Below are 8,575 nucleotides of genomic sequence, written 5' to 3'. Positions count from 1 at the left end.
AAAAAGAACAAAATAAGTTGTCATGCTATGAATATTTTTGCTACTATAAAAAGTGTTTTGTATGTATAAACTCTTGAAATATTTCACTTGAATTTGCATGTGAGCAATTTTGCAAGATTTCTAAATGTGTTTCTCATCAAATATAATGTCCGTGTTCTATAAAGCATGCTCGATACAAAGTTTATATGCAATTGCACCAGACTACTGGTAAAGTACTTAAAATATGCAAAGTATAAATTTTAAGCTGAGGCAGAGGTTGTTCTATGCTCGTTACTGCATCTTTATACCAACTTGTTAATTATAAACAGTTTAAAAGTTTGGAAAAAGACAATTTTTACATATGTTTTGCCAAACTAGCTTACATAAATTATAATTTATATCTTATTTATTATATTGGTTTTCGGATTCTCCATGCTTTTATGTTTAGTATATATATGTTCTTAGTTTGCTACCTCTAAAATATATTATATTTTTAGAATGTCAAATAAACGTAGTGCAATTTTGGAGTTGTTTCATAAAGGAATGCGTCAATGTGATATTGTTCGCTTGCTTAATGTGTCTAAGCAAAATGTGTCCAAGGCCGTCAATTGTTTCAAGGAGCTCGGCTACAATGGTCGTCGTCCAAGAAGTGGTAGAAGACGCACCGTCAACACGTCCGCCAACCGCCAGATCATCAGGAAGCGAGTCAAGCGAAATTCGAGGGTCTCCATGCGAAAAATTGCCCGTGAAACTGAATGAAACGTGAATCGGTGCGACAAATGGCAAAAGGGGAGCTTAACCTCATACCTACACAAGCTCCAAAAAGTTTAATTGCTTACCGATGAAAACAAACGTGTGCGGCTCCAGAAATGTCGCCAACTCAAGCGTCGGGCCGCTGCTCAGTGATGGGAGCGCATCTTATTCACGGACGAGAAGCAGTTCACTGTCGAGCAGACGCACAACCACCAAAATGGCAGGAGCTGGTCCGCTGAGGCTCCCGGCACGTCGGCCATTGTCGAACACCGCCAAAATTCGCAGTCCGTCATGGTCTGGGGCGGAATTTGCGCTAGCGGTAAGACCCCCCTCGTTTTCGTCAAAATCAACCAAGAAGTCTACCAACGCAACATTCTCGAGACTGTGGTACTTCTGTGGGCCCAACAGCACTTCGGCGATGTAAATTGGACGTTCCAACAGGACTCTGCCCCAGCTCACAAGGCGAAAACAACTCAATACTGGTGTCGGACCCATTTTCCGGACTTCATCGCGTCTTCGGAATGGCCGCTCTACTCGCCGGATCTCAACCCGATGGATTACAGCGTGTGGTCAATTTTGGAGGCCAGGGCTTCAGATTTACATAATTTTTTTACGATTGGAAAGATAATTTAACATGTAAAAAAATATGAAAAATAAAAATAACCACTATGTATTATTTAAGATTATTGCTCTAAATTTGTATAAAATACCAAATTTATTTATTGTCTTCATATTTTAAGTTTTTGTTTTTATTTTTTGTTTGTTATTCACTCTTGTATTCTAAAATTTTAGCGCTTTGGTTTTTATATCTGCATTAAAAAACATAACTTTTATAAGTATTTTAATTTAGTTGTTGTTTTTGCTTGTTTTAACTACATAACAATTTTAAGAAAAAAATTCTAGAAATTTTATAAGAATTTTTCTTGTAAATATCTTGTAAGTAATTGTAAATAATTTGTTAATATATTTTCAATATTTATAAATTTTGGAAAAAGTGAGCAAAATCACTTTTTCCAAAATTTTTAGTATTTCCTTTAACACACATTTCACTCCTTTAGCATGAATCTCATCATTTCATCTATTTGGAAAAGAAACTGATTTCAACTTAACCAAACTACAAAAAATACGCAACCAACATCACACCGGTAAAGGGCAAACAAATTGTCCACAAATAGAAAACACCGTTGTTCTTAATAACTTCTGCAGAATTTCACCCGTTTGGTATCCTCTCAACCACATTGGTTTCCTCCAACTTTCTTCACCGTCAATCCGAACTCTTATGTTTTATCAAAACCAATCTTTTATTTGTTTGTTTATTTATTTTGAGGTGCCCCAAGAAGTCCTTACGGTCTTATCACAGAGCACCAGGAAAGAGCACTTGAAAAGAAGTTCACGCTTCGTTCCTTACTAATGTTTTAAAACTTGCCCAGAGGTGGCTTTGAATCACGGATCTCTAGCTTCTAAAGCAAGCGTGCTAACCACTGCGCTACGGCTGCTTTTCACTGTCTTTACTTTTTAAACCGAAAATTTTATCAGCGTATGTTGATGTTCTCTTCTTCACTTTCTTATCTTCTTCAACGATGGCGTTATAATGATCGGTGCAACATTAAATCCAAAACCGCGTCAAACAAAACGGTTTGTTCTAAAACATTACCGTTTGATACGGTTACAAATGCATCATCCGATTTCAGCTCAAGAAACGCTTTGCGCGGTCATTATACGTTCATCATATTTCAATAACCATTCTTGTTTTATCCGCTCTCGTAGTTCTCACTCTACTCTTAGTACTCGTAGTTCTCTACTCTTGCTTAACGTCTTCTGGAACCATATACTGAGCTACTGTATTTTGAGATTATCAAAATAAGGTAGCTTAGTATACGGTCATCCGTATTTTTATAATCTCAAAGTATTGTTATTTAGTATAGATTATCCGTATTTTTTATGTTTGGATTATCTGCTTTATGGTCTTGCTTCTTGATTTTAACTTGTGTTTTTTTTTTCATTTTCTACTGCACATACATGCACACACATATTCCCTATAAGACATACATCTACTGACGGAAAGATGGTTTCTCCAACTGTATTGAGCTCATTCCAAGCATTACGTCTGCTCCAAAGGGCCAAAAGCTTGCCACTAGAACTTGATTTTGCACGCGGACCCTATCAACCGCAAGAGAAACTGTTGTCGTTCTAACCTTTTTTTAACTTTGCTCCCAAATGCCGTCACCTATAAGTTGCTCGACATCACGATCATTTTTATAAAAATATTTTTTGATGACAGACAGGTCTGTTATCAAAAACTTGTTTTAGAAAAACCATCGTTTTTAAACATCCACTATCTAAAATAGCTTTTAAGGTTCTACCATCAACATTCATTTGAATGACAACTAGTGCACTTTATCTATACCTTCTTGAGAGCGAGTTGGTGCACACCACTTGTTCTCCTGATCAAAAAATGGTACAATTTGTCGCCATATGCCCAAGTCCATTACATTGGAAACATACATTATTTTACTTGGATACTACACAATTTTTTGCAATGTAATTTACCCCCTGACAGTTATAATATACTACGGACTTAGGCAACACTTTTCTAACATTGTTTCAGCAGGTAGTGGCAGCGGCGATATTTGTACCAACGCGATTCAGAGTGGTCCTAACCTTTGGAAACATTACTTCAGTGGTCTCCTTTTTAGCTAGAAATCTCCAAGACACTGCTTCTGGGAATCCAACAGCAAACGCCAGCCGTAACGTTTTATCTGACAATTTTACAAAATACGCAAAACGTTTTAGATATGCTAAAAAAATGTTTACTTTCAACAACACATTTTAAATTTTCTTTGGATTATTCTTTTCTTCCTCTTCCAAACTTTTAGCTGTCTAAGCATCACTTTTTTTATTTTTTTATTTATTTCGCCGTTTAATAACTTTCACAATTTAAAAGTTTATAAATAAAAACACTGGCGGGGCAAGTAGAAGACATTATTTTGTCTTATAACTGAACCCCAATCGTACGTATTTACAATAGCCGTATAATATATTTATACTTTACAAACTATTTATTAAAAATTATAAATGTAAAAATAAATAACAATCAGTTTAAGAAATACTTCAAGAACAATATTCATGTTAAGAGTAATAATCAAGTAAACAAGAAAAACTGAAAGAAAAGTAAAAAAGAAAAACAAAAAATAAATTAATTAATTAAAGAGCGCGTATTTACAAGAGCCACACTATCTACGTATATTATTCAAAGTATTTATTGAAAAATATGAAAATAAAATTTATAACAATTTGTAATAAACTAATATTTAAATAAAGAACAAAAAATTCAAAATAAAAGAGTACTTAATTTAAAAAAAACCGTTTTATATATGTATATTATAAAACCAATTTAATTAAAAGTAAAATAAATAACAATTCATTAATAGTTAAAAAGTAAAATGTTCAAGAACTAAGATTTCAGCAAAAACTTTTAAGATTAGAGGAAACACCATAACTGAAAATAATGAAAAAACAAACAAACAAAAAAAATAAACAAACAAAAAAAAAAAATAATAATAAAAGTTGATAAATTCTGAGACATATTTTATATAATTGAACTTTAGTTTAAAAGAGGCATTTAAAATCGGATATGTTAAAATCCTTAAGTAATAACACCTGTTTCGATTCATTTTTAAACTGATGTATACTAACTTTTTTCGTATTTGCAATATTAGGAAACTTTTTCCACAAATAAGGTCCATGATATTGAATTGAATATGTAATTTGTTTTGAATTATATTTAGGGACAATGTAGTTATTATTTGAAAATTTTGTCGGGTATGTGTGCACTACTTTTTCAAAATAGGACTGAAATATTTTAGGAGATAGTCCCATTTTTGTTTTACACATAAACATTAAAACTTGATGTAAGTTTATTTTATAAATATTTAATGCGCCCAGTATACGCAGAAGAGGCTGGCATGGTACAATTTTATCAGCTCCAAATAATATTCTGCAGGCATGTTTTTGTTTACTGTACAATTTTTTTAATTTTGTATGATTTGTACTTGCCCATGCAATATTACAATAAACCAAATAAGAATGAAAGAAAAATATAACTTTTTAAAGATTTATTATTTAGAAATGGTTTAGCCCTATATATCATGGCAATATTTTTTGATAACTATTTTTCAATGCTTTTTATATGATCACTCTAACGTAAATGTTCATCTAATATTAAGCCCAAAAAGTTAACTGAAGTTTCTCTTTTAATGTTAGCGTTATTGATTATTAAATTTGGCCGTTTAATGGGAATATTTTCTAATTTATTTACTTTATGAAATAAAATAAATTTGGTTTTATCCACATTTAGAGAGTTTATTACTTATAAACCATTCATTAACTTTACCCAACTTTTCGTTAGCAGTTTCAAAAAGTGTTTTAATATCTCTGTGGGAATAAAAAAGATTGGAGTCATCTGCAAAAAGAATACAATTTAAGAAGTGTGTTGCTAATTTTTTTTTTTTTTGTAGTTATTTTAGGTGCTCCCAGAAGTCCTTACGGTCATATCACAGAGCACCGCGGGAGAGCATTTAACAAGAAGTTCAGGCCTCCTTCCGTACCAATGTCACTTATATGGCTGGAGCTTGCATCGAATCTCGGACCTCTGGGTTCTGAGCCAGAACTCTAACCACTGCGCCACGGCTGCTCAAATTTAAATCATTTATATATACTAAGAATAATAAGGGTCCTAAAATAGAGCTCTATGGGACACCACAAGTTACAGCATATGGAATTGTTTGTTTTTGCACATATTGGATGAATTGCATTCTATTGGTCAAATGGCTTTTGAACCAAAGTAAGTTATTATTTTTTAATTCATAATATTCAAGTTTTTTTATTAGTATGTTATGGTATACAGTATCAAAAGTCTTTGACTGATCAATGAAAACTCCTAATGTGTTTGTTATTTGATTGACTATTTCAAGCACTGCATGTTCAGTGGAGCATTTTTTTTTAAAACCAAATTGTTTTGAGTACAACATATTGTTTTCTGATAAATAATTAAATAGCCTATTGTACATTATTCTTTCAAGCAGTTTTGAGAAACACGGTAATATAGATATACGTCTATAATTAGAAATAATAGAGTCATTGTCAGTCTTAAAAACCGGTGTGATTCGTTCAATTTTTAATTTTTCCGGGACAATACCTGTTTTAAAAGAAAGATTAAAGATGTGAAACAAAAGAGGTTCGATTATATTATTAACAGATTTTACAACATTAACGTTAATTTTATCAAATCCAGCAGTTTTGTTAGTTTTAAGATTATAAAAGGCCGTTCGCAATTCAATTAATTTAAGATTAGGTTCATCCATAACTTTATCGTAATTTTTTAAATAAGACTCAAATGAAGTTGAATTCAGAGGAATTTTTGATGCCAAATTTGGACCAGCATTAATAAAAAAACTGTTTATTTTTTCAGCAATAATTGATTTATCATAAATATTTTTTTCATCAACTGCTATTTTTTTTGGCAAAGTGTTTCTCGCATAATTATTTTTGCCAATTACTTCTTTAATTACATTTCAAGTTTTTTGGTGTTTCCGCATGCTTTGTCTAATAGCTTTGCATAATAAAGCTTTTCAGAGTTTCTTTTTGTTTTTTCGAATACATTTTTGTAGTTTTTATAAGTCATTTCGTTTTTATAAGTTTTTTTTTAAGTATTTACTTTTTAATATTCACTTCGCAGCAACTCAGGATAAAACACTTTCAACTCAACGCTTTGCATATCTAAAACCACTGGGTTCGCTGCAATCAAATTGATGAAACCGACATGCCATCGTATTTTTAAAGTTTTTTTAAAAACCAAAGATGGTTCCGTCAAATGTCTTCTAATTTTGCATCTTTTCCAGGTTGATTTTTTACGCAAGAAATACATCAATCTTGTTAGTAAATAAAAACTGTTCAATCAGAACTTTTGTTAAACGATTACTTTTTGTTTAAAAGAATCAAAATTACATTCTTGAGAAAAATCTTTAGAAGTATTTAGAACTATACTATTCCATAAAAATGGTCCGCGAAATGAAATAAAAATTTTTTGCAATATTAGTTTGAGAAAATGGTTGTCCAATTAAATTATCGTTCCTTAAAATATATTTATTTCTATCTCTTTGTAAATACAAGTTACGAAAAGAAACGGGTGATAGGTGGGTCTTGCATTAATACATAAAACAAAGAATATTAAAATCATTTAACTCATATATATTGAATGCTTTCATATCATATAAAAGAGGCTTGGCGTGAGCAAAACGGTCCTTGAAATTTATAAGGCGTGCTACATGTTTCTGTTGCCGATAGAGAAGTTTAAGTTTACTTTTATAAGTGCTACCCCAAGCAATGTTTGCATAATTAATATGGCAATGAATTAGCGAATAATATAACTATCAAATAAATCTTATTAGATTTATTTAATTGAATAAATAGTTGATTAAATTAAGTATTAAATTAATTAGCTAGAATTTTTTTAATGGTGGGAACGTACACGTCTCTGAGCCACTGCACGAATTATTTTTACTTTTGTCTATGCGTCAGCTTAGACGTAATTAATTAATAAAAGCCTCACTTACCAAAACAGTTGGCGTACTTTATTTAATCTATAGCTCACAGTTTTTCGTCATAACTCAAAGCTTTATACTGGAAATAACAACTTGAATTTTGAAGTTGAACTTGAACTAAAAAAATTCTTTGACCTGTGTAAAGACACACAAAGATACATACATTATAGTATTTGTATATATTATTATAATATCACTTAACTATTATAATATATTAAAGACTTTGATTATGATTAAAACTCTTCTCTTTACGTACATCTTTATGTACATTTAATTTCGTTCATTCCTAATTTCAATGAATGTATGTACGCCTAATACTACAGAAAATAATGCTATATAAATTTATTTTAAAATAATTGAAATATTTGTAAAATTTATGTAAGTCCTTAAAAATAATGCTTGTTTACAAAAAAATTTAAATTATACTGGCGCATTTGGCGGTTTGTATATTACCTACTTTTGTCAATAACGACAAAAAAAACAACAAAACCCAACAACAAATTTGAATTTGTCGTTCGGTTTTTTTTATTGCAGACATGTATTATAATATATTTGCGCAATAAAAAAAAAACCCGAACAGCAAATTTGAATTTGTCGTAATTGATAAAAATGGTTGATATACGAACCACCAATTGCACCAGTCTTTATAAAGACTGTATAGTATTGTCTCTGTAGAGACGATAAATATTTTTTAAAGTTTAATATTTTTAATAAAAATCTTTACTTAAATGTATGCACTTTTTTAATAAAAAATATTTAGGAATTACTTTATTTTAAAATTTTCTTAATTTAAAAAAAAGTTTTTATCATAAAGAAAATGGAGACAAAAAAAAAAAACCTTTTTATCTAAAATTGCTTTTCTAAAAAAAAATGATCAATTAGACTCACATTACCCCATATACATTGCCCCAGCATACCATATAGTTTCTGAGAAATAACAAGAAAAATAACACAAGTTTCAACAACCCAATTACTGTAATGATAATAATAATAATTTTTATTATTGTTATTATTTTTATAAACTATTAGTATAAGCTATTATGTAAAAAAACATCAAACATTATTACTCTATGTACCACCATCATTACGTTGTACCATTGCCAATAGCATTTTGTACTAATTTTGAACTGTATACAATATTTTTCATGTATTAGATTTTTTAAAGTTTATCAATCTATAGTTGCTTGTCTTTTCCATTGTTTAATAGTATATATTATACTATAATGGAAATGACCAAATTT

This window comes from Hydra vulgaris, chromosome 02, assembly GCF_038396675.1.
Source record: "Hydra vulgaris chromosome 02, alternate assembly HydraT2T_AEP".
NCBI classification, from domain to species: Eukaryota; Metazoa; Cnidaria; class Hydrozoa; order Anthoathecata; family Hydridae; genus Hydra; species Hydra vulgaris.
The sequence above is the reverse complement of the archived record's forward strand: the minus strand, read 5'-3'. Positions refer to the sequence as shown.